Source organism: Neoarius graeffei, chromosome 13 (genome assembly GCF_027579695.1).
Source record: "Neoarius graeffei isolate fNeoGra1 chromosome 13, fNeoGra1.pri, whole genome shotgun sequence".
Classification (NCBI taxonomy): Eukaryota; Metazoa; Chordata; class Actinopteri; order Siluriformes; family Ariidae; genus Neoarius; species Neoarius graeffei.
This window is the reverse complement of record NC_083581.1, coordinates 18,194,897-18,221,963: the sequence shown is the minus strand read 5'-3', so window position 1 is coordinate 18,221,963 and position 27,067 is coordinate 18,194,897. Positions and strand designations below refer to the sequence as shown.

General features: G+C 46.5%; 1 pseudogene; it reads left to right on the top strand.

Annotated features, from left to right (window-relative positions):
* LOC132895873 (dynein axonemal heavy chain 7-like) overlaps nt 1-27,067 on the top strand; it is a 594,076-nt pseudogene that overhangs the window by 419,139 nt on the left and 147,870 nt on the right.

The following is a 27,067-nucleotide window of genomic DNA, read 5'->3' as shown; positions in this document are numbered from 1 at the left end:
AAACCGTTACAGTTTTAAGGAATATAGCATCAAACGGCACTTTTCCTCCAAGCATGCTAATTATGCTAACAACCAGTCAGCGCAAGCACGGACGAATACAGCTCAGCGGTTGCTGAGTGAATTAACACTTTCTCTTTTTAAAACTATGTTGGAGCTGTAATAAGATGGTAGTCACATGTTTACAGACAATAATAATATAAAAAGTATAACTCTTAGTAATTTTGGTTGTCGTGGGTGGCTGGTGTAGTGCTGGTGTTTGTTTTTAAGTAGCGTGTGCTTTTGGGTGTCTGCTCCGCCCCTCATTTATGTCCCTGTTTGCTATTATAGGTGTATTATGAGCAGCTGACCTTGCTTCTGCTTATATCTGTTCCTGGACTTTTGCCTGTGGAGGTTATTCTGATCTATGAGTGGCCTTTTGGAATATGAAAACCTGTTTGGAACCTGTGTTTTGATTTTTTGAGGACTGGAAATATTTCAGTGAGTGACTTTGAACCTGAAAACCAGTTTGGAGTTTTTTGCTTTCTTGAGCCGTTTTGTTTGATTTTGTGGGTTGGATGGATCCAGTGCCAAACCACTGAAGTGCAAACATGTTGGCATGGGGTGGTACCCAAACTGTTGATCTGCAAACATTTTGGAATGGTGTGGTACCTCTCCTACTAATGGTGGTTGGTTGTACTGGCAGGCTGGAAGTGGATGGTTAAAAAAAAAAAAAACACTCAGGTGTAAATCTACGAGTTCAGTGAAATGTACAAAAATGATATGTACTGATATGTAATTTAGTTCAATTTAATGATATGCAATTTAGTTGTATGTATAAAATGATACAAATATACAAATACACTGGCATCCTACTCATCCTGGCAGCTCAAAGATGTAATTTAAGAATTAAGTGTGCTACTTTTCTTACTATCACGTGTGTGTGTGTGTGTGTGTGTGTGTGTGTGTGTGTGTGTGTATTACTTTTCTGGATGGATCCAGTGCCAATCTATTGAACTGCAAACATTTTTCTGCTCTGCCTTTGTTGACTGAGAACTAAAATAAATGTCAATCTGATCTGCATTTGGGTCTCTGTCAGTGAAGGCCTTACAATAACACTAAAGCTTTTCTGGTTTATGTTCGATATGTATGAATTTGGTGTTGGCCCGGCCCGCCTGGCAAATTTCAAAAGTCAATGTGGCCCCTGAGCCAAAAAGTTTGCCCACCCCTGCCCTAAGCACACAAGTCGTTCTACCAAAGAATGGTTAAAGAAGAATAAAGTTAATGTTTTGGAATGGCCAAGTCAAAGTCTTGACCTTAATCCAATCAAAATGTTGTGGAAGGATCTGAAGTGAGCAGTTCATGTGAGGAAACCCACCAACATCCCAGAGTTGAAGCTGTTCTGTATGGAGGAATGGGCTAAAATTCCCTCAAGCCGGTGTGCAGGACTGACCAACAGTTACCAGAAACGTTTAGTTGCAGTTATTGCTGCACAAGGGGGTCACACCAGATACTGAAAGCAAAGGTTCACATACTTTTTCCACTCACAGATATATAATATTGGATCATTTTCCTCAATAAATAAATGACCAAGTATAATATTTTTGTCTCATTTGTTTAACTGGGTTCTCTTGATCTACTTTTAGGACTTGTGTGAAAATCTGATGATGTTTTAGGTCATATTTATGCAGAAATATAGAACATTCTGGGCGGCACGGTGGTGTAGTGATTAGCGCTGTCGCCTCACAGCAAGAAGGTCTGGGCTCGAGCCCCATGGCTGGCGAGGGCCTTTCTGTGTGGAGTTTGCATGTTCTCCCCGTGTCCGCGTGGGTTTCCTCTGGGTGGTCCGGTTTCCCCCACAGTCCAAAGACATGCAGGTTAGGTTAACTGGTGACTCTAAATTGACCGTAGGTGTGAATGTGAGTGTGAATGGTTGTCTGTGTCTATGTGTCAGCCCTGTGATGACCTGGCGACTTGTACAGGGTGTACCCCGTCTTTCGCCCGTAGTCAGCTAGGATAGGCTCCAGCTTGCCTGCAACCCTGTAGAACAGGATAAAGCAGCTAGAGATAATGAGATGAGAGAGAAAATTCTACAGGGTTCAGAAAGTTTCAAGCACCACTGTACCTTAGCAACCAGCGCTACCTTATGCCTGGGGGACAAGCAAACTTTGTTTACATACTGTTCACATACTGAAGCCAATCAAAGATGTCCAGTGTCTGTTGCCTGAAGAAAACTACAGCTAAAAAAGCTCTACTACTGGATTACTTGGATAATCTTGGTCAGAAAGAAGCAAAGGAAAGAAATACATGGAAATTAGAGTTTATTAGTGACTATGATCTGTACAAAATTCCTCGAAATGACTGGAGTTACGGTGCAGATTTGTGGCCTAGCGTTAGCAACATGTTGGAATATGCCTTCTTTTTCCCAAGGAGTCCCAACACAGAAGAACAGTTTTAAAAAACTACAAAAGTAAGAAAACCTTCTTTGTATAAAGACTTTTTCCCTGACATCAGCTTTTGGGAGCAGAATGTTATGAAAGCCAAAGCACTTACTCTCAAAGGACTCCTACCTGAACTGTTGGCTGGATGGTACTCCCGGCCCTCCATGTCTCAACAACCCCAAGGACATTTAGTTACACAGCTATTTGCACTCTATCATTTATACAGTGATACTTATTATTGTTAAAACAATATCTGAATTTTTTTAATAAGAAAATATCTTGCTCTAGACTTTCAAGCAATATTGTAAGATTTTATTTGAATTTTATCTAATCGTGAATGGTACAATAATTACATGTACGAGAGTAGCAGTATTGTTGCTCAAACATGTTGTTTATTCTAAGGTGCTTTTAGTATTTGATGGTATTAAGTAGGCCTAAATATAAAGGGCATCTGTGCAGTAAATGCAGTCTGCAGGGGGTATTTATTTATGAATTTATTTATTTATGTATGTATTTATTTATTTTTCTTTCTACCTGCAACAGAACTCATTTAAACTTTTGGTTAGTGGTATTCTGGCAGTGTGTGGCAGCGGGGGCGTGGTCAAGCGCCAGTCTATGACAGGAGGGCGGAGTCAGGGAAGGTAAGTGGCAGAATCACTACACCTGATGTCAATTAACCTGTGTTTGTGTGTGTCTTCCCAGTGACCATGCCCTACTTAAGGAGGGAGAGCGTAGAGCAGAGGAGCTCATCCCCGAACCAGACGCCGGTTGTGTGTGTGTGTGTCTGTATAGTTTACAAGTTGTTCACTGAAAAGTGTGGCAACAAAAAAAACCCTGGTTACGAACCTGATCTCTGTCCTGCCGTCCTCTGTGCTCCACCCACCCATACAAACTGTTACAGTGGTGCTGAAACACGGGATCTGGAGCGCAGCAGCCGAACAGCCCCATGGAGTCCTTCCCGTTTGCCGAACTGGTCCACGCCCTCGCCACGGCCCAGCAAAGCCAGCACCAGTCGCTAGTCACCCTCCGAAAGGAGCAGGAAGAGCGGTTCGAGGCCCTGGTGCTGGCCCAGCAAGAAGATCGTCAGGTGTTCCGGCACCTCCTCACGTCGGCGGGGTCCACCAAACGCTCCCACCGCGGGCCCGTCCCCCCTCACGCTAACAAAGATGGGCCCACACGATGACCCCGAGGCATTCATCACGCTCTTCGAGCAAGTCGCGGAGACCTCGGGGTGGCCAATGGAGCAGCGCGCGGTGCGCCTCCTCCCCCTGCTAATGGGAGAGGCGCAGCTGGCTGTGCTACAGCTCCCCGCCGACCGCCGGCCGGCCTACGCAGACCTTCGCCGGGCCGTCCTCCAGCGTGTGGGTCGCACCCCAGAGCAGCAGTGTCAGCGCTTCCGCGCTTTGCGCTTGGAGGAAGTCGGTTGGCCGTTCGCGTTTGGCCAGCAACTCTGGGACGCCTGCTGGCGGTGGTTGAGGGCCGACAACCGCGACGCCGAGGGGATCATCGACCAGGTGGTACTGGAGCAATTCGTCGCACACTTGCCAGCAGGAACCGCGGAGTGGGTCCAGTGCCCCCGCCCGGCGTCGCTGGATCAGGCCATCGAGCTGGCGGAGGACTATATGGCGGCTGTCCTGGTGTCAGGACAGCAGACAGCCTCTCCTCTCCTCTCTCTCTCTCTCTCTCTCTCTCCCCTCCTGTCTCTCGTCCTCACCCCATTCCCCCACTGTGGTGGCGCCGGACCGCCGCACCCATGGTGCCCTCCCATTTCTCCCTTCTGTGTCTGTCTCTGCCCCCCCCCTCAGGTGAGTGAGCCCCAGAACACCGGTGCGGAGAGGAAGCCCGGGCTGGTTTGCTGGCGCTGCGGGATGCCAGGCCACCTCCAACAACAGTGCACGGTAATGGAGGTGGGCGCGGTGGTTCTGATCCCTGACGCGCCAGGAGCCGCCCTCGATCGGGCCGGAGCGTATTGCATACCGGTGAGTATTCAAGGGGATACATATCAGGCATTGGTGGATTCTGGTTGTAATCAGACCTCAATTCACCAAAGCCTGGTGCAAAACGAGGCATTGGGGGGAGCACAGGGGGTGAAGGTGTTGTGTGTGCATGGGGACGTTCACAGCTACCCTTTGGTGTCGGTCCACATTTTTTTCCGTGGGGAAAAATTTATAGTGAAGGCGGCGGTTAATCCTTGCCTTACCCACTCTATAATTTTGGGGACTGATTGGCCGGGATTTTGGGATTTAATGACACACTTAGTGAAGAGTGGGTCCTGCCATTTAACAAGGGGAGGTCCCGGTGTCGCCTTGGCGGGAGCAGCTGTCACAGAGCCGTCTACGTCATCTCCGCGTCATAGTGAGGAGCCACCGGCCCCTCCTCTCTCTGTTGGGGAATCCCTCGTGGATTTCCCATTAGAGCAAACGCGAGACGAGACTCTGTGGCATGCGTTTGACCAAGTGAGAGTAATCGATGGTCAAACGCTCCAGCCGAACATCACCCCGTCCTTCCCCTGCTTCGCGATTATGAAGGATAGATTATACCGAGTGATGCAGGACACTCAAACTAAAGAGCGAGTCACACAGCTTTTAATTCCGAATAGCCGCCGGGAATTGGTATTCCAGGTGGCTCACTTTAATCCCATGGCTGGACACCTAGGGCAGGATAAGACACTAGCCCTAATAATGGCCCGATTCTATTGGCCGGGGATTGGCGGCGATGTCCGTAGGTGGTGTATGGCGTGCCGCGAATGCCAGTTAGTAAATCCAGCGGCCATTCCAAAAGCACCTTTGCACCCTCTACCGTTAATCGAGACCCCATTCGAAAGAATTGGGATGGATCTCGTCAGGCCATTAGATCGGTCAACATGAGGGTACTGCTTTATATTAGTTCTGGTGGACTATGCAACGCGATACCCGGAAGCCGTGCCTCTTTGCAATATCTCAGCACGCAGTATTGCGGAGGCACTCTTCCGCGTCATCTCCCGAGTTGGAATCCTGAAAGAGATTCTGACTGATCAAGGCACCTCATTTATGTCACGAACACTGAACAAACTGTATGGGTTATTGGGTATTAAGCCGATCTGCACCAGCGTCTATCACCCACAAATGGACGGTTTAATCGCACCCTCAAGAACATAATTAAAAAATTCGTAAGTGAGGACGCGCGTAACTGGGATAAATGGCTCGAACCCTTGTTATTTGCAGTGCGAGAGGTCCCCCAAGCCTCCACGGGGTTCTCCCCGTGTGAATTATTATTTGGGCGTAAGCCGCGCGGCATTTTAGATGTGCTGCGAGAAAATTGGGAGGAGGGACCTTCACCAAGTAAAAACGAAATTCAATACATTATTGACCTGCACGCAAAATTCCACACACGCACCTAACCCAGGAGAATTTGCGGCAGGCCCAAGAACGGCAAACCCGCCTGTACGACAAGGGTACGCGTCTTAGAGAGTTCGCACCGGGAGATAAAGTACTCGTACTGTTGCCCACATCGAGCTCTAAATTAGTCGCCAAGTGGCAAGGACCCTTCGAGGTCACACGGCGCGCCAGGGACGTCGACTATGAGGTGAGGCGAACGGACAGGGGTGGGGCACTACAGATTTACCACCTCAATCTGCTCAAACTCTGGAACAAGGAGGTCCCCGTAGTATTGGTGTCGGTGGTTCCGGAGAAGGCGGAGCTGGGGCCAGAGGTTCAAAAAGGCACATTGACATCGCATACGTCTCCGGTCCCCTGTGGAGACCACCTCTCCCCGACCCAACTCGCAGAGGTTGCCCAGTTGCAGACCGAGTTTTCGGACGTGTTCTCGCCCCTGCCCGGCCGCACCAACCTCATAGAGCACCACATCGAGATGCGCCCGGGGGTGGTAGTGCATAGCTGCCCTTACAGGCTACCCAAACACAAGAAAAAAGTGGTTCGGGAAGAACTCGAGGCCATGCTCGAAATGGGCATCGTCGAGGAGTCCCACAGTGACTGGAGCAGCCCGGTGGTCTTGGTACCCAAGGCCGACGGGTCGGTCCGGTTCTGTGTGGACTATAGAAAAGTCAACGCGGTGTCTAAATTCGACGCGTACCCAATGCCTCGTATTGATGAGTTGCTCAATCGACTAGGCACTGCTCGCTTTTATTTGACACTGGATTTAACGAAGGGATACTGGCAGATCCCCTTGACTCCACTATCCCGAGAAAAAATGGCCTTTTCCACACCGTTTGGTTTACACCAATTCGTCACACTTCCGTTCGGGCTGTTCGGGGCGCCCGCTATGTTTCAGCGGCTGATGGACAGGGTCCTCTGCCCCCACGCCACCTATGCGGCCACCTACCTCAACGACATAATCATCTATAGTAATGACTGGTCGAGGCATCTTGAACATCTGAGGGCCGTCCTTAGGTCGCTGAGGCGAGCGGGTCTCACAGCCAACCCGAAGAAGTGTGCGATTGGGCGGGTGGAAGTAAGGTATCTGGGCTTCCACTTGGGCAACGGGCAGGTGCATCCCCAAATTAACAAGACCGCAGCAATTGTGGCCTGCCCGAGGCCCAAGACCAAAAAGGGGGTGAGACAGTTCCTGGGGCTGGCTGGCTATTATTGGAGGTTTATGCCTAATTATTCGGACGTCACCAGCCCGCTGACTGATCTCACTAAAAAGGGGGCACCAGATCCAGTCCAGTGGACAGTTCAATGCCAGCGGGCTTTTTCTGAGGTAAAGGCCGCACTGTGTGGGGGGCCACTTTTACACTCCCCTGACTTTTCTCTCCCCTTTATGTTACAGATGGATGCATCAGACAGAGGGCTGGGGGCTGTTTTGTCCCAGGAGGTGGAGGGGCAGGACCGCCCAGTCCTATACATCAGTAGGAAGCTATCGGTCCGTGAGGGGCGCTACAGCACAATAGAAAGAGTGTCTGGCAATCAAGTGGGTGGTCCTCGCCCTCCGTTACTACCTGCTGGGGCGCCCTTTCACCCTCTGTTCAGACCACGTGCCCCTCCAGTGGCTCCACCGCATGAAGGATGCCAACGCGCGGATCACCCGTTGGTATCTGGCATTCCAACCCTTTAATTTCAAGGTGGTCCACAGGCCGGGGACGCAGATGGTCGTGGCGGACTTCCTCTCCCGTCAAGGGGGGGGGGGGGAGTCGGCTGCAGGCCGGACAGCCACCCGGCCTGAGTCGGGCGGTGGGGGTATGTGGCAGCGGGGGCGTGGTCAAGCGCCAGTCTGTGACAGGAAGGTGGAGTCAGGGAAGGTAAGTGGCAGAATCACTACACCTGATGTCAATTAACCTGTGTTTGTGTGTGTGTCTTCCCAGTGACCGTGCCCTACTTAAGGAGGGAGAGCGTAGAGCAGAGGAGCTCATCCCCGAACCAGACGCTGGTTGTGTGTGTGTGTGTCTGTATAGTTTACAAGTTGTTCACTGAAAAGTGTGGCAATAAAACCCCTGGTTACGAACCTGATCTCTGTCCTGCTGTCCTCTGTGCTCCACCCACCCATACAAACTGTTACACAGTGGTTTAGGTAATAAAGCAGCATTATTATATAATACATTGTTGTCAGATGACTTTTTTTTTTATTGTTCATGTGAACCCCGTGCTGCAAACCATAGCATCACAGACTTCCACTTGTAGCAACCTTTTCAACCATGTTAACAGTAAAAAGTGACCATGTCAGTACCATCATAAAATGCTCTTAAAAGTCACCAGATGCCAAAATTTTTCAAAATTTTCTGGGGGAGCCCCCCCCCACTTACTCTTCCCCTGTGTACCTACATACTCTACACCTTACAGGCTGCGCAGGGTGGCCTGTGGCCACCCAAAAGTTTGGGATTTATTTTAATCCTGGGGAGAACACTGGAACTAGGTTAAAATTTTTAACCCAGGTCAAAAAAAAAAATTCGAGGTTGAAATTTTTCTTCCTGTAACATATATTATTTATGAGTGCTAAAAACTGAAATCTCTTAATCTAAACATGCTCTTCTTGTTCTCTTTTAGATCATTCCTATGGTGCAGGAGTTTGTGTCAAACGACTTGGGACAGCAGTTTATTGAGGTGCCTTCCTTTAACCTGGGGAAGGTATTCGGAGACAGTCACTGCTGCACTCCCCTCATCTTCATCCTCTCACCAGGCTCTGACCCCATGACAGCTCTGCTGAAATTTGGAGATGAACAGGTTAAGCATGTCCAAATCTTTATTCACTGACTACTTCAAAAATGTTATACAACAGCATTATTGAATTCTCAAATCTGATTGGTTAGAAGGTGTGAATTTTCTGCAACAGCAGCCCTGCCAGTATCGCAGACTGTAATTCATATGAGACAGTAGGTTGATACTTATTCTTATACAACCCTGATTCCAAAAAAGTTGGGACAAAGTACAAATTGTAAATAAAAACCGAATGCAATGATGTGGAAGTTTCAAAATTCCATATTTTATTCAGAATAGAACATAGATGACATATCAACGGTTTAAACTGAGAAAATGTATCATTTAAAGAGAAAAATTAGGTGATTTTAAATTTCATGACAACAACACATCTCAAAAAAATTGGGACAAGGCCATGTTTACCACTGTGAGACATCCCCTTTTCTCTTTACAACAGTCTGTAAACGTCTGGGGACTGAGAAGACAAGTTGCTCAAGTTTAGGGATAGGAATGTTAACCAATTCTTGTCTAATGTAGGATTCTAGTTGCTCAACTGTCTTAGGTCTTTTTTGTCGTATCTTCCGTTTTATGATGCGCCAAATGTTTTCTATGGGTGAAAGATCTGGACTGCAGGCTGGCCAGTTCAGTACCCGGACCCTTCTTCTACGCAGCCATGATGCTGTAATTGATGCAGTATGTGGTTTGGCATTGTCATGTTGGAAAATGCAAGGTCTTCCCTGAAAGAGATGTCGTCTGGATGGGAGCATATGTTGCTCTAGAACCTGGATATACCTTTCAGCATTGATGGTGTCTTTCCAGATGTGTAAGCTGCCCATGCCACATGCACTAATGCAACCCCATACCATCAGAGATGCAGGCTTCTGAACTGAGCGCTGATAACAACTTGGGTCGTCCTTCTCCTCTTTAGTCCGAATGACACGGCGTCCCTGATTTCCATAAAGAACTTCAGATTTTGATTTGTCTGACCACAGAACAGTTTTCCACTTTGCCACAGTCCATTTTAAATGAGCCTTGGCCCAGAGAAGACATCTGCGCTTCTGGATCATGTTTAGATACGGCTTCTTCTTTGAACTATAGAGTTTTAGCTGGCAACGGCGGATGGCACGGTGAATTGTGTTCACAGATGATGTTCTCTGGAAATATTCCTGAGCCCATTTTTTGATTTCCAAGTTACAAGGTTTCAGCCAAATCATTAAATGTATTATGACTTCATGACACATTTCCTGTTTGTGGCGAGTATTAAAATTCATAATATTGCCATTTCAACATATTACAACATATCAAAAATCCCTTCACAATTCAACATCAGCAATATCTTGGCATCATGTTTGCCAGGTTTCACATAAATCTGATGAACCGTCTAGGAGGAGTATGTTAAAAATGACCATGTGTCCAAACGCATATAAGCCCAATTACCTCACTTCCTCTTGGGTGTGGCTAATGCAATGTATATACAAAAGTTGTTGGTCTTGACGAACTAAATAGGTACCGAGTTTAGTATGCGTAGCTGAAACTATATGCCAATCCAAGAACTCCATGACATTAGAGGGCGCTATAAAGTCCCTGGGCCACGCCCAGGGCCAAACGTCTGTGGCTGAGAAGCGGTTAGAATGACTGATGTGTGTATCAAATTTCCTGAGTTTTCGTGCATGGGAAATGCCTCAAAAAAAGCCCAGCGCGACAGAATAATAATAATAATAATAATAATAATAATTAAAGCCGCTAGCGGCCTTGATGGGCCCTCGCACATGTTGTTCCACAACCCAGGACATTCCGCCACCCAACAAAACAGTCACATGTCATACAGTCATCAAATGTTCAAAGGTGATGTGCATGTTGCAAATGCCATGACTCTTGACGGATGAGAGATAGACAGACAAAGACTGTGTGTGTGTGTGTGTGTTTCTGTGGTGTGAAAATGTAAATTTATATATGTACAAAACCATACATGTGTCTCTTCCTTATCTCTATCTCATGCTGTAATCTTAAGTCATTCCTGTGTCTGCATTGTGTGTGTGTGTGTGTGTGTGTGTGTGTGTGTGTGTGTGTGTGTGTGTGTACATGCAGAGTTTTCATATGTCTGCAACAAAATGCACAATGATGGCAGGTCATATATAGATTTAGGCACTGCCTAAAAGCGGATCTCCATCTGTTTCTGGGTTGTAGAATTTTCTTATATCATAGCCAGTCTCTTTTGTTTTATTTTTTTACTGGCTAGCACTGGCCACTAGGCTGTGTGTATGACTGCTACTTACTAACACTGACCACTAGGCTGTGTGTATGACTGGTAATTACTAACACTGACCACTAGGCAGTGTGTATGACCAGTGGTACACGTACACGGACAAACCACAAAAAATCAACTCGATGGGTTTACCATTTTTTCTTAGGCATGGTGCTCCGCTGGAGCTCCGCTATTATTGTGTGTGTGTGTGTGTGTGTGTGTGTGTGTGTGTGTGTGTATCTGTTTGTCAGAGGGGGAGAGAGAGAGAGAGAGAGAGAGAGAAGGTGTGTGTGTGAAAGAGAGTGTGCTCATAGATGTTGCGTGTGCATGTGAGTGCATACTTGTGAGAGAGTGTGTGTATGCATAAATATGCATATGACTGTGTGTGTATGAGTGTGCACAGAATTGTATGTTATATCATCTGACTCACAACATCCAATATTTTGTAAAGTTTCAGATCAACCATCAATGAATTGAGCATTTTTTCCCCATTTCCTGCTTGGCCAGATGGTGGCAATGTGCTAGGTATCTGAATTACACATGTGAATATCATCACAATCATAATACACAATATTTTGTAAAGTGTTGGATCAATCAGTTAAGGCATTGCCAATTTCTGGCACATTTCCTGCTTGGCCAGATGGTGGCGCTGTGATAGGCATCTGAATTACACATGTGAATATCATCACAATCATAATACACAATATTTTGTAAAGTGTCAGATCAATCAGTTAAGGCATTGCCAATTTCTGGCACATTTCCTGCTTGGCCAGATGGTGGTGCTATAACAGGCAGGCCCATTGGGCATCATGTTATCATAATAATCATAATATCTATTGAAGTAAGAAGTGTCCGACCATACAGTCAATGCACTGTGGCTTTCTGACACGTTTCCTGTTTATGTGGCAAGATATTAAAATCATAAGGCCATTTCAACATATTACAAGATATCAAAAAACCCTTTGCAATTTAATATCAGCGACATCTTGGCATCACGTATTACAAATTTCACATGAATCTCATGAACCATCTAGGAGGAGCATGTTAAAATTCATCATGTGTCAAAACACACATATTTAAAACCCTATTCTTTCCTTGGCCAGTTGCTGGCGCTATACCAGACAGGCATATTGGGCGTCTAGATGTCATAATAATAACATTCTTTAATAACCTGAAAGGTTTCAGCCAAATCATTAAATGTATTATGACTTCATGACACATTTCCTGTTTGTGGCGAGTATTAAAATTCATAATATTGCCATTTCAACATATTACAACATATCAAAAATCCCTTCACAATTCAACATCAGCAATATCTTGGCATCATGTTTGCCAGGTTTCACATAAATCTGATGAACCGTCTAGGAGGAGTATGTTAAAAATGACCATGTGTCCAAACGCATATAAGCCCAATTACCTCACTTCCTCTTGGGCGTGGCTAATGCAATGTATATACAAAAGTTGTTGGTCTTGGGACGAACTAAATAGGTACCGAGTTTGGTATGCGTAGCTGAAACTATATGCCAATCCAAGGACTCCATGACATTAGGGGGCGCTATGAAGTCCCTTGGCCACACCCAGGGACAAACGTCTGTGGCTGAGAAGCGGTTACAATGACTGATGTGTGTATCAAATTTCATGAGTTTTTGTGCATGGGAAATGCCTCAAAAAAAGCCAAGCGTGACAGAATAATAATCCTTCGAAAAACAATAGGGTCTTCGCACCGAACGGTGCTCGGGCCCTAATAAATGGCACAAAATGTCATTCATTAATATAATAAACTGTGTAATTATTGGCAAATCACTATGGTAGGAGTAAAAAAAATTGTAACCTGGTTTTACAAAAACAAAGTGTAGCAGCGGGGGCGTGCTCAAGCGTTGGTCTGTGACCAGAGGGTGGAGTCAGGGAAGGTGAGTGGCAGAATCACTACACCTGAGGTCGATTAACGTGTGTTTGTGTGTCTTCCCCAGTAACCGTGCCCTATTTAGGGAGAGAGCGAGAGCAGAGGGGAGCTCTCTCCCCAACCAGACGACATGTGTATGTGCGTGCGCATGCGCGCGTGGCTGGGAGAGTTGATTTAGAACTGAAAAGTGCTAAATAAACGAGTTTTGGAACTTGAATTCTGGCCTGCTGTCTTTCTGTGCTCCTCCCACTCTTATGAACTGCCACAGTGGTGCCGAAACCCAGGACTGAGCACAGGAAAAGAACGGCCCCATGGAGTCCTCCCCCTTCACAGACCTGGTCTATGCCCTCGCCACGGCCCAGCAGAGCCAGCACCAGGCGCTAATCACCCTTCGGAAGGAGCAAGAGCACCGGTTCGAGGCCCTGGTGTTGGCGCAGCAGGAAGATCGACAGGCGTTCCGGCACATCCTCGTGTCAGCAGGGTCCACCACCTCCACTGCCGCGGGCCCTTCTTCCCTCACCCTAACTAAGATGGGCCCGCATGACAACCCTGAGGCATTCCTCACGCTCTTCGAGCAGGCAGCAGAGGCCTTGGGCTGGCCGCTGGAATAGCGCGCAGCGCGCCTTCCTCCCCCTGCTAACAGGCAAGGCGCAGCTGGCCGCGCTACAGCTCCCCGCCGACCAGCCTACGCGGACCTTCGCTGGGCCGTCCTCCAGCGGGTGGGGCGCACCCCCAAACAGTAGCGACAGTGCTTCCACGCTCTGCATCTGGAGGAAGTCGGCCGGCCGTTCGCATTTGGCCAGCAGCTCTGGGACGCCTGCTGGCGGTGGTTGAGGGCCGACAACCGTGACACCGAGGGAATCATTGATCAGGTGGTGCTGGAGCAGTTCATTGCCTGCCTACCTGAGGGGACCGCGGAGTGGGTCCAATCCACTGCCCGGCGTCGCTGGATCAGGCCATCAAGTTGGCGGAGGACCATTTGGCGGCTGTTCCAACGGCAGGACAGCGGATATCCTCTTCTTCCCTCTCCTCTCTCTCTCTTTCTCTCTCTCTCTCCCCCCTCCTGCATCTCGTCCTCGCCCCATTCCCCCACTGCAGAGGCGGGGGCCGGCCCCACCTCAGCCGGCCCGTCATACCCGGGGTGCCCTCCCGTTTTTCCCTTCTGTGTCTGTCTCTTCCCCCTCCCAGGTGAGTGAGCCCCAGAGCACCAGTGCAGAGAGGAAGCCCGGGCCGGTTTGCTGGCGCTGCGAGGAGCCGGGCCACCTCCAGCAGCAGTGCTCGGTAATGGAAGTGGGCGTGGTGGTTCGGATCCCTGACGCATCAGGAGCTGCCCTCGATCAGACCGGAGCGTATCACATACCAGTGAGTATCCAAGGGGATACATATCACGTTGGCGTTGGTGGACTCTGGGTGTAATCAGACCTCAATTCACCAAAGCCTGGTGCAAGATGAGGCATTGGGGGGAGCACAGGGGGTGAAGGTGTTGTGTGTGCACGGGGATGTTCACAGCTACCCTTTAGTGTTGGTCCACATTTTTTTCAGAGGGGAAAAATTTAGAGTAAAGGTGGTGGTTAATCCTCGCCTCACCCACTCGATAATTTTGGGGACGGATTGGCCGGGATTCGGGGAGTTAATGAGCCATTTAGTGAAGAGTGGGTCCTGCCGTAGTTCAGCAGGGGGAGGTCCCGGTGTTGCATTGGCGGGAGCAGCTGTCACAGAGCCATCTATGTCATCTCTGCGTCAGAGTGAGGAGCCACAGGCTCCTCCTCCCTCTCTCGGGGAATCCCTCACGGATTTTCCGTTAGAGCAATCGTGAGACGAGACTCTGCGACATGCGTTTGACCAAGTGAGAGTAATCAATGGTCAAACGCTCCAGCCAAACGCCACCCCGTCCTTCCCCTATTTTTCTATTATGAAGGATAGGTTATACCGCGCAGGGCCGTGCAAAGACCTTTGGAGGGGCAGGGGCTCAACATTCAAAAAAGGGCACTTGGAACAAATTTTTTCACACAAGTTAACTTTATTCAAAACTAAATTTCAATTGCAACTGAACATTCTGTGTGTCTTGATAGAATATGTTGTGGACGTCGTCATTCAGCCTTAAGTTTTCGAAGCTGCTAGAATATGTTATTAACGCCGTCGTTCAAACTAAAGTTTCCGAATCTGCCACGTTAATGAAATGGATGGAGCAAACGGTTTAAATATAGCCTAGGCGGCTTCATTAAATGATAAACAACCCTACGCATTTACTGTTGTGTTCTAAGCTGCACAATATTGCATGTTCAGATAAGAAATGAAAGGAGACTTTCAGTGTGACCTTACCATGCCGTTCCTCGCACTGTCTCCCACTGTCAACCGCCTGCATGCGCTTTCTGCACGGAGGTTCACTGAATGCATGACGTCACGGATTGATGCCCGCATTTACATGGAAAAACGTTATTTTATAAATCTATAATTTCATATATTATTGTCAAATTGTAGAGAATATTGATGTTGGAGCTAACTTATCTTTTACAAATATTAAAAAAAACAAAAACAAACAACAAAACAGTCCCTATGAAAAGGGCACTTTGGACAGCAAACAGAAAAGGGGCAGGGGCTAGAGCACCTGTAGCACCGGTTCATTGCACGTGGGTGATACCGAGTGACGCAGGACACTCAGACTAAAGAGCAAGTCACACAGCTTTTGATTCCAAAGAGCCGCCGGGAATTGCTATTCCAGGCGGCTCACTTTAATCCCATGGCTGGACACTTAGGGCAGGATAAAACACTAGCCCGAATAATGGCCCGGTTCTACTGGCCAGGGATTCGCGGCGATGTCCATAGGTGGTGTACGGCGTGCTGCGAATGTCAGTTAGTAAATCCAGTGGCCATTCCAAAAGCGCCTTTGCGCCTTCTCCCATTAATCGAGACCCCGTTTGAAAGAATTGGGATGGATCTCATCGGGCCATTAGATCGGTCAATACGAGGGTACCGCTTTATTTTAGTTCTGGTGGACTATGCAACGCGATACCCAGAAGCAGTGCCTCTTCGCAATATCTCAGCATGCAGTATTGCGGAGGTGCTCTCCTGCGTCATATCCCAAGTTGGAATCCCGAAAGAGATTCTGACTGATCAAGGCACCTCATTTATGTCACGTACACTGAACGAACTGTATGGGTTATTAGGTATTAAGCCGATCTGCACCAGCGTGTATCACCCACAAACGGACGGTTTAGTTGAACGGTTCAATTGCACCCTCAAAAATATAATTAAAAAATTCATAAGTGAGGACGCACATAATTGGGATAAATGGCTCGAACCTTTGTTATTTGCAGTGCGAGAGGTCCCCCAAGCCTCCATGGGGTTCTCCCCGTTTGAATTGTTATATGGGCATAAGCCGCGCGGCATTCTAGATGTGCTGTGAGAAAATTGGGAGGAGGGACCTTCACCAAGTAAAAATGAAATTCGATACGTTATTGACCTGCGCGCAAAACCCCCCCCACACACACACCTAACCCAGGAGAATTTGCGGCAGGCCCAAGAATGGCAAACCCGCCTGTACGACAGGGGTACGTGCCTTAGGTAGTTCGCACTGGGGGATAAAGTACTCGTACTGTTGCCCACATTGAGCTCCAAATTGATCGCCAAGTGGCAAGGACCCTTTGAGGTCACACGGCGAGTCGGGGACGTCAACTACGAGGTGAGGCGAACGGACAGGGGTGGGGCGCTACAGATTTACCACCTCAATCTGCTCAAACTCTGGAACAAGGAGGTCCCCATGGCATTGGTGTTGGTGGTTCCGGAGAAGGCGGAGCTGGGGCCGGAGGTTCAAAAAGGAGCATTGACATCGCGTACCTCTCTGGTCCCCTGTGGAGACCACCTCTCCCCGACCCAACTCGCGGAGGTTGCCCAGTTGCAGACCGAGTTTTCGGACGTATTCTCGCCCCTGCCTGGCCGTACCGACCTCATAGAGCACAACATTGAGACGCCCCCGGGGGTGGTAGTGCGTAGCCGCCCTTACAGGCTACCCGAACACAAGAAAAAAGTGGTTCGGGAAGAACTCGAGGCCATGCTTGAAATGGGCATCGTCAAGGAGTCCCACAGTGACTGGAGCAGCCCAGTGGTCTTGGTACCCAAGGCCGACGGGTCGGTCTGGTTCTGTGGCAGATCCCCTTGACTCCATTATCCCAAGAAAAAAACGGCCTTTTCCACACCGTTCGGCTTACACCAGTTTGTCACACTTCCTTTTGGGCTGTTTGGGGCGCCCGCTATGTTCCAGCGGCTGATGGATAGGGTCCTCCACCCCCACGCCACCTACGTAGCCGCGTACCTCAACGACATCATTATTTATAGTAATGACTGGCCTTGGCACCTACAACACCTGAGGGCCGTCCATAGGTTGCTGAGGCGGGCGGGTCTCACAGCCAATCCGAAGAAGTGTGCGATTGGGTGGGTGGAAGTACGGTATCTGGGCTTCCACTTGGGCAATGGGAAGGTGCGTCCCCAAATTAACAAGACAGCAGCAATTGCGGCCTGTCCGAGGCCCAAGACCAAAAAGGGGGTGAGACAGTTCCTGGGGCTGGCTGGGTACTATCGTAGGTTTATACTTAATTATTCGGACATCACCAGCCCGCTGACTGATCTCACTAAAAAGGGGGCACCAGATCCGGTCCAGTGGATGGAGCAATGCCAGCGGGCTTTCTCTGAGGTGAAGGCTGCACTGTGTGGGGGGCCACTGTTACACTCCCCTGACTTTTCTCTCCCCTTTAGACGGATGCGTCAGACAGAGGGCTGGGGGCAGTTTTGTCCCAGGAGGTGGAGGGGGAGGACCGTCCAGTGCTGTACATCAGCAGAAAGCTGTCGGTACGTGAGGGGCGCTACAGCACCATTGAAAAAGAGTGCCTTGTAATCAAGTGGGCGGTCCTCGCCCTCTGCTACTACCTGCTTGGATGCCCTTTCACCCTCTGTTCGGACCACGCGCCCCTCCAGTGGCTCTACCGCATGAAGGATGCCAATGCGCGGATCACCCGTTGGTATCTGGCACTCCAACCCTTTAACTTCAAGATGATCCACAGGCCAGGGGTGCAGATGGTCATGGCAGACTTCCTCTCCCGTCGGGGGGGGGGGGGAGTCAGCTGCAGGCCAGACAGCCGCCCAGCCTGAGTCGGGCGGTGGGGGTATGTGGCAGCAGGGGTGTGCTCAAGCGTCGCTCTGTGACTGGAAGGCAGAGTCAGGGAAGGTGAGTGACAGAATCACTACACCTGAGGTCAATTAACATGTGTTTGTGTGTCTTCCCCAGTGACCGCGCCCTATTTAAGGAGAGAGCGAGAGCAGAGGGGAGCTCTCTCCCCAGCCAGACGATGTGTGTATGTGTGTGTGTGTGTGTGTGTGCGCGCGCGCGCACGCACGTGGCTGGGAGAGTTGATTTAGAACTGAAAAGTGCTAAATAAACGAGTTTTGGAACTTAAATTCTGGCCTGCCGTCTTTCTGTGCTCCTCCCACTCTTATGAACTGCCACACAAAGTATTCCACTTCAGGGTGGTAACAGTAACAGGCCGCATCATACCACCCCATCATGGATGGGGTTTTCTTATAACAGCACACCCTGCTGTGTTTTATTCCTTACTAATTCATCCTTCTTTCAATATTTGTCAAATAAATTGCAGTAAGTTAGACCAAAATAAAATCTCTTCAGGTTTATCTCATACTCCAAAATGTTTGTATTTAAAACTGTCATGTCTCTGTCATGTTTCTACCATGTTACAGCCCTGTTATGCTAAACACTGTACCTTGGTGTTGCTTGCAGGGCTTCACAGGGAACAAGCTGACCTCTCTGTCACTGGGCTAAGGCCAGGGCCCCATTGCCATGAAAATGATTGAGGAGGGAGTGAAGGAAGGCTCCTGCGTGGTGCTGCAGAACTGCCACCTGGCGACATCCTGGATGGCCACACTGGAACGGGTCTGTGAGGTACTGTGGGATAACATGGTTCATTTGGATAGGAATAAAAACTGAGTAAGATGAAAGTCAGAATTAGAAGTATAGTTTCTTGCAGCATTTTGTAGAAATAAGTCATTACATTGATAGGTTGAACCAGTTGCCCAGAAATTAGTTTTGGTGGCATGGGAAACTGGTGATGACAGTTTGGGGTTTTACTTAGCAAGAAGTAGTTTGTGATATTTGGAGGAAAGCAGTGTTTACAATTAGTTGTAGTATGTAAACATCCCTGAGATTGGGTGGAACACTGAAGCACATGGGTAGTGATGGTAAATTTGTGATGGGTAGTGATGGTAAATTTCACTTAATTTTATTGTTTGATAGCTTTTCAGCCACGGCTACTGTGAGTGACACACACACACACACACACACACACACACACACGAATGCTCCACTCAGGAGAACTCCCTCCTCTCGATGCTCTTCTTTATCACACCTCGGCCATCACTGCAAAAAACACACACACAATCAATTAGCCACCAGTGTGATCATTTTACTACTCACCTTCCCTGGCCTCACTCTTCATTCAAAAACCAGCGCTTGACTACACCCCCACTGCCACATACCCCCAACGCCTGACTCAGGCCGGGAAGCCATCTGGACTGCAGCCGACCCCCCCCTCCAACATGAGAGTCCACCACCACCATCTGTGCCCCTGGCCTGAGGATTACTTCGAACTTGAAAGGCTGGAATGCTAGACTTTCATGTGGTGGAGCCAGTGGAGTGGCGTGTGATTTGAGCAGAGGGTGAAAGGGTATCCTAGCAGGTAGTATCAGAGGGTGAGAACTGCCCAATTGATGGCCAAACACTCCTTTTCGATGGTGCTTTGTCTCTGGCACAGAGAGCTTCCGGCTTATATACAACACTGGGCACTCCTCCCCCCTCCACTATCTGGGACAGAGCAGTCCCCAGCCCTCTGTTTATGTCCAACTGTAAAATAAAATGGAGAGAGAAGTCAGAGGAGTGTAGCAGTGGCCCCCCACACAGTGCAACCTTTACCTTGGTGAAGGCCTGTTGGCACTGCTCAGTCCACTGGATCGGATCTGGCACCCCCTCATTAGTGAGATCAGTCAGCGGGCTGGTGACCTCTGAATAGGCACAAACCTATGATAATAGTCACCCAGCCCCAGGAATTCTCTCACCCCCTTTTTGTTCTTGGGCAGGTCGCAACGGCTGCAGTCTTGTCAATTTAGAGACGCACCTACCCAAGTGGAAGCCCAGATACCATACTTCCACCCATCCAATCACACACTTCTTCAGGTTAGCCATGAGCCTCCCACATCTCAATGACTCTAGGACTGCCCTGATGTGTTTTATGTACTGTGGCCAATCACTGCTATATATAATAATAATAATAATAATAATAATAATAATAATAATAATAATAATAATATCATCCAGGTAGTCTGCAGCATAGGCAGCATGCTGGTGGAGGATTTTGTCCATGAGCCACTGGAATGTCACCAGGGCCCCAAGTAACCTGAATGAAAGGGTAACTGTGGCAGCGGGGGCATGGTCAAGCGGCGGTCTGTGACCAGAGGGCGGAGTCAGGGAAGGTAAGTGGCAGAATCACTACACCTGATGTCAATTAACCTGTGTTTGTGTGTCTTCCCCAATGACCGTGCCCTATATAAGGAGGGAGAGAGAGAAGGAAGGGAGCTCTCTCCCGAACCAGACGACGAATGTGTGTGCGTGTGTCTGGGAATTTGTGTGTGTGACTGAAAAGTAACACAATAAGAGTTTTTGACAACTCAGTTCTGGCCTGCCGTACTTCTGTGCTCCACACCCCTGCTCAAAGTCGTACAGTGACAAATTGGCATAAGCCGAACAGGGTGGAAAAGGCCATTTTCTCTCAGGATAGAGGACTCAACGGGCTCTGCCAATATCTGTTAGGTAGATCCAGTGTAGAGTAAAAGTGAGTGGCACCTAACTGATTGAGCAACTCATCAATGCCGAGGCATTGGGTATGCATGGAATTCAGACACCGTGTTGACCTTTCTGTCATCCACACAAAACCTGAACGACCTGTCTGTCTCGGGACCAAGACCGCTGGGTTGTTCCAGTCACTGTGCAGCTTTTCGATTTTCTGATCTTGAGCATGGCCTTGAGTTCATCCTGAACCACAGTGTTCTTGTATTCAGGTAAAAGCAGTAAGGGCAGCTCCACACCACCACCCCGGGGGTGTCTTAATGTGGTGTTCTATGAGGTGAGTGCGGCCGGGAAGGATTGAGAACATGTCAGAAAACACCGCTTGGAATTTGGCAACCTCCATAAACTGGGACAATGAGAAGTGATCTCCATAGGGGACTGGAGTGGGTCGAACAGTTAATTTTGTTTTTACCTCCGGCCCCAGCTCCACCTTCTCCTGAACTACTGATGCCAGTGCCGCAGGGATCTTCTTGTTCCATTGTTTAAGCAGCTTGAGGTGGTATAACTGTAGTGCCCCATCCCTATCCATTCACTTCACCTCATAGTTGACGTCCCCGATTTGCCGTGTGACCTCAAAGGGCCCCTTGCCCCTTAGTGAGTAATTTTGAGCTCGACATGGGTAGTAATATGAACACTTTATCTCCTGGAGTGAACTCACGGTGGTGCACACCCCATTGTACAGCCTGGCCTGATGTTCTTGCGCCTGCCACAAATTCTTCTTGGTTAGGTGACTGAGTGTGTGGAGTTTTGCACACAAGTCTTTCCTCCCAATTTTCCTGCAACACATTTAGGACGCTCCAAGGCTTATGCCCATATAATAATTCGAATGAGAAGCCCTTGGAGGCTTGCAGGACCACACATATACTGCAAATAACAGGGTCTCGAGCCATTTATCCCAATTCTGTGTCTTCACTTACAAACTTACAAATTAAGTTTTTAAGGGTTTGGTTAAACCGTTCAACCAAGCTGTCTGTCTGTGGGTGATAAACACTGGTGTGGATGGATTTAACCCCCAGTAACTTGTAGAGTTCATGAAAGGTACATGACATAAACGTAATGCCCTGATCAGTCAGGGTTTCTTTTGGAATCCTGACTTGGGAGATCATTTTAAACAGTGCCTCTGTGACATTTGCATGCTAAAATGTTACACAGTGGTACTGCTTCTGGGTATCATGTTTCATAGTCCACCAGGACTTGGCCATCACTGCAAAGTATACACACACACACACACACACACACACACCATCAATTAACCACAGGTGTGATCATTTTGCCACTAACCTTCCCTGGCCTCACTCTCCATTCGCAAACCGGCACTTGACTATGCCCCTGCTGCCACATAGTACTTGAAAGAAAGCACTGGTTTTGGTTTATTGTGGTGCCGGTGATTGCCATTTGTTGTGGTACTTGGAGGAAACTTCATATATTGCCTGTATAAATTGTTTGAAGAAATACCTCAGATAATCAAAAGCAAAACTTATGAATTATTTAATTTTCAACGTTCTTACATACTTTTAACTAATGGTTATGATCAATAATTCACAGACCCTTTTTCTTTTCCAACTGATAAGTTTCTTTTGGCCTTATATTATTCCAGGAGCTCAACCCAGACACCACTCATCCCGACTTTCATCTGTGGCTAACCAGTTACCTCACCTAACTTCCCTGTGGCCATCCTTCAGAATGGTGTCAAAATGACAAATGAGGCCCCCAAGGGGTTGCGTTCCAACATCATCGGATCCCTTTATATGGATTCTATCTCCAATGCGGAATTCTTCAGCAGCACCACAAAGCCAGTGAGTCAGGAGTTTAACAAAAACTAGGCTTGGTGGAAAATCTGGTTTAGTGTTTGAGAGAGTATGTGATAAAATGGTAAATGATATTGCACAAGATTTTAGCCTCTCTAATATACATGAAACATGCCTAATTTTCAAATTGCAAAATTTTGGATGGGAATATAGCTGAAGTGGAGAAGGATTCATTGGAAGTTGTTTTCTTCACTCAGGTATTTTATCATTAATTGTGTGGTCTTGGGTTTTGTACATGTAAAAGTTTAATATGTTTTTGTGTTTTAGGCTGTGTTCAAGAAACTCCTTTATGGCCTTTGTTTCTTTCATGCTCTTATCCAAGAGCAAAGGAAGTTTGGCCCCCTGGGCTGGAACATCCCCTATGAGTTCAATGAAACTGACTTGCGCATATCTGTCCAACAGCTGTATATGTTCCTGGACCAGTATGAAGTGAGGATGCAAACACAAATCCCATCCACTTCTGCTCCATCTTTTCATACTGACATCAACCAGTTCTCACCTGCCTGCACTCTATCACATGCACTCTTAACACAATTTCTCCATGTCTCCAACTTCATTTTCACACACTCCACCAATCCTTTTATAAGTCCCTCTGAAGAAGCATGAAAAAAATCCTTGACATTTCCATAGCTTCAGAGCTGCCCTCACTGGTACTCTCCCTATGCCTTTCAGAACAAGCACTCTGCATAAACTGCTCAAGAACCCCCTGGAAAAAAAAAAATGCTGACATTTCCTCCATGGCATTAGCAAAGGAAATTTCAGCAGAAAATGTCATGATCTGAACGTCCCTGGCTCCACCTTTTCATTTCTGAAACCCCTTGGAAATGTGCCGAACTTGCCAATTGACACCTAGCACCACAGCACATAATGAAAAGGGTCTTTGGTGTGAAAATGAAACACCAACATGGCTTGGTGCTATTTTCCTAATCAAATGAGACAGTGGGGAAAAAGAGGCAGTGAGACATTGCAATTAAAGTAGCTGTTTTTATATGCTTAATTTACAGTAGGGTCCAAAAGTCAGAGTCCAATATTTTTATTAGAATGAAATATTTTATTCATGATTTATGATGAAAAGTGTGATTGAAAACTGAGACAAGTACAAGTTTAGCTTTTGTAGAACATAGGAATGTATGTAATTATTAAAATGTATGTTTACTCCTTCACACAATGTTTATGAAAGTTCATGTCATTATATAATGATTAAGATATTTAATTACTGTCAGCTTAGTGATGCCTGATATTGAGTGGGGAAAACGCTTGACTTAAGCTCTTACACACACACACACACACACACACACACACACACACACACACTTCCTACCCTTATTGCATTTTGCATAGAAGCCTGGCATTTTGACATTGTAGTTTGCTGCCTTTCAAACTGCCATTCTAAACATGCAAAAAGAGCAGACTTCTCTTCTTCTCTCATCAAAGACAGTAGATGAGCCAAACAGCATCTGGAATGATTGACAGCTGTGTTGGGGTTATAAACTCTCCAATATTAAGTGACACCCTGCAAGCCCCGCCCCTTTCATCCATCTCACATCTTTTTTTTTCTGTTGTCTTGATTTGGCTTTCCTGTTAGAAAGCTGCTCTGCCCTCACTTTCTGTGATGGTGAATGGAAGAAGGTTTTGATTAGTTGTTAAATGTGAAATAAAACTAGTAATGTACACTTGACTTAGCTAATATTAGACAAGTGCATATACAGTGCCTTGCAAAAGTATTCATCCTCCTTGGTGTTTGAATAGAATAGAATAGAATAGAATAGAATAGAATAGAATAGAATAGAAAGCCTTTACTGTCATTATACAAGTACAATGAGATTTAAAGCTTCACCATAAAGTGCACACATAAATACTAAAATAAACATAGGAAAATATGTACAATAAAACTAATATAAAACTACTACTAAAAAACTACTGACAACTATACATAAACTATACATAAACTTGTGCAAGTCCCTGAAGGAACACAGGTGCATAACAGTAACAGGGTTGAGAATAAAGTGACTAGCTGCATCAAGTGATAGAGGTAGCATTGGCATGTACAGACGCCTATTTTCAGTATGTAGGCAACTAAAAAACAGATGATCTGACTTGGTATGATAGTGCAATAAGACAGTTTACAGATAGCTATGATATTAACAGTGCAAATATGACAGTTTACAGTACTTAAAATGACAAAGGAAGAGGATGTCTAAGAACAGATGAACTCATTACAAACTGGAATTAAAATGGATTTTTGGGGGGTTAGCAACATTTGATTTACACAACGTACCTACTACTTTAAAGATGCACTTTTTTGTTGTGACAGAAACAATAATTAAGATGAAAAAACAGAAATCTGGAGTGTGCATAAGTATTCAACCCCTCCAAAGTCAATACTTTATAGAGCCACCTTTTGCGACAATTACAGCTGCAAGTCTCTTGGGGTATGTCTCTATTAGCTTATCACATCTAGCCACTGGGATTTTTGTCCATTCCTCAAGGCAAAACTACTCCAACTACTTCAAGTTAGATGGGTTGCGTTGGTGTACAGCAATCAAGTTATGCCACAGATTCTCAGTTGGATTGAAGTCTGGGCTTTGACTAGGCCATTCCAAGACATTTAAACGTTTCCCTTTAAACCACTCCAGTGTAGCTTTAGCAGTTCTGCTAGACTGTGAACCTTTGTCCCAGTCTGAAACCTCTGGCTGACTCAAACAGGTTTTCCTCCAGAATTGCCCTGTATTTAGTGCCTTCCATCTTTCCTTCAGTCCTGACCAGCTTTCCTGTCCCTGCAGATGAAAAACATCCCCACAGCATGATGCTGCCACCACCATGCTTCATTGTGGGGATGGTGTTCTCAGGGTGTTGGGTTTGTGCCACACATGGCATTTTCCATGATTGCCAAAAAGTTCCATTTTTGTCTCATTTGACCAGAGAATCTACCATGTGTTTTGGGAGTCTGTCACATGCTGTTGGGCAAACTCCAAACATGTTTTCTTCAGCAATGGCTTTTTTCTGGCCACTCTTCCATAAAGCCCCACTCTGTGAAGTGTATGGCTTAAAGTGGTCCCATGGACAGATATTCCCATCTTCACTGTGGATCTTTGCAGCTCCCTCAGCATTATCGTTGGTGTCTTTGTTGCATCTCTGATTAATGCCCTCCTTGCCCGGTCTGTGAGTTTTGGTGGGTGGCCTTTTCTTGTCAGGTTTGTAATGGTGCCATGTTTCTTTCCATTTTGCAATAATGGATTTAATGGTGCTCCCTGGGATATTCAAAGTTTGGGGTATTTATTTATTTATTTGTTTGTTTGTTTGTTTGTTTGTTTGTTTATTTTAAATGACCCAACCCTGATCTATACTTCACAACTTTGTCTCTGACCTGTTTGGAGTGCTGCTTGGGTTTCATGTTGCTTGCTTAGTAGTGTAGCAGAGTCAGGGTCCTTCCAGAACAGGTTGGTTGATATAGACATCATGTGACAGATCATGTTACACTTTGATTGCACACAGGCGGATTTTAATCAACTAATTATGTGACTTATGAAGTGAATTGGTTGGACCAGCTCTTATTTAGGGGTTTCATATGAAAGGGGGTGAATACTTATGCACACTCCAGATTTCTGTTTTTTCATCTTAATTATTGTTTGTGTCACAATAAATAAATAAAAAAGTGCACCTTTAAAGTGGTAGGCACGTTGTGTAAATCAAATGGTGCTAACCCCCCAAAAATCCATTTTAATTCCAGGTTGTAATGCTTTACAACTCATTTTAATGGTAATGTGATTAAACACTGTTTTATTTGCTCTCCTGTACCCATCAGGGTTCAGATGGGATTTTAAACAGTTTGAGCAGCAGATTAATAGTAAAAAATAAAAATTACAAAAAATGTCAGCCATGTGGGATTATTTCACAGTTTCTCATTGCAAGTTCCTAATAAACACAGCGGTATTAATGCGAATTGACCAGGAACTTCCAGGTACCTTTAAGTAACAGTCTTGGTTATTATTATTATTTTTTAAAAAGTTTCAGGTAGAATTTGGTTCTGTTGTTTGTTAGTAAGTGTTAACATCCCTAACATGTCCTGAATACTGAGAAAATAAGACAAAGCAGAAGTAAAGAACCCCAACATGCAAAGTATCATAGTTTTATAACAAGGAAAGAATCAGATCATCTATACACAGACAGGTGACAAATTAAAGGAAAACCAGTGGTGTTCTCTCTCTCTCTCTCTCTCTCTCTCTCTCTCTCTCTCTCTCTCTCAGGCTGTTTTGCTGCTGTGATTTGGGTTTACTTCTGATTTATCACTTTTTACCCTGTGGTGAAATACTTCTGTCCTGATGGGCATGGTCTTTTACTGGGATGAGTCCTGGAATGGGTTGATAAAGTTGAAAATGATACTAATCATATGCTATAGCATATGATACTGTGGTCCAAAGGTTTTATATACACAGACATAAAATGATCATGGACCTGAATGTCATGGCAATGTTGGGCTTTCAATGATTTCTTTGAACTGTCCTTTATCTGTTGCGAAATTATTGTACAACACATTTAATAAATAAAAAAATTGTGCACAAATTTAAATTTATTTTGGGCTTTCTGAAATCAACACAGGGTCAAAATTATACAACCCCAATTCCAAAAAAGTCGGGTAGTTGGGTAAACTGCAAATAAA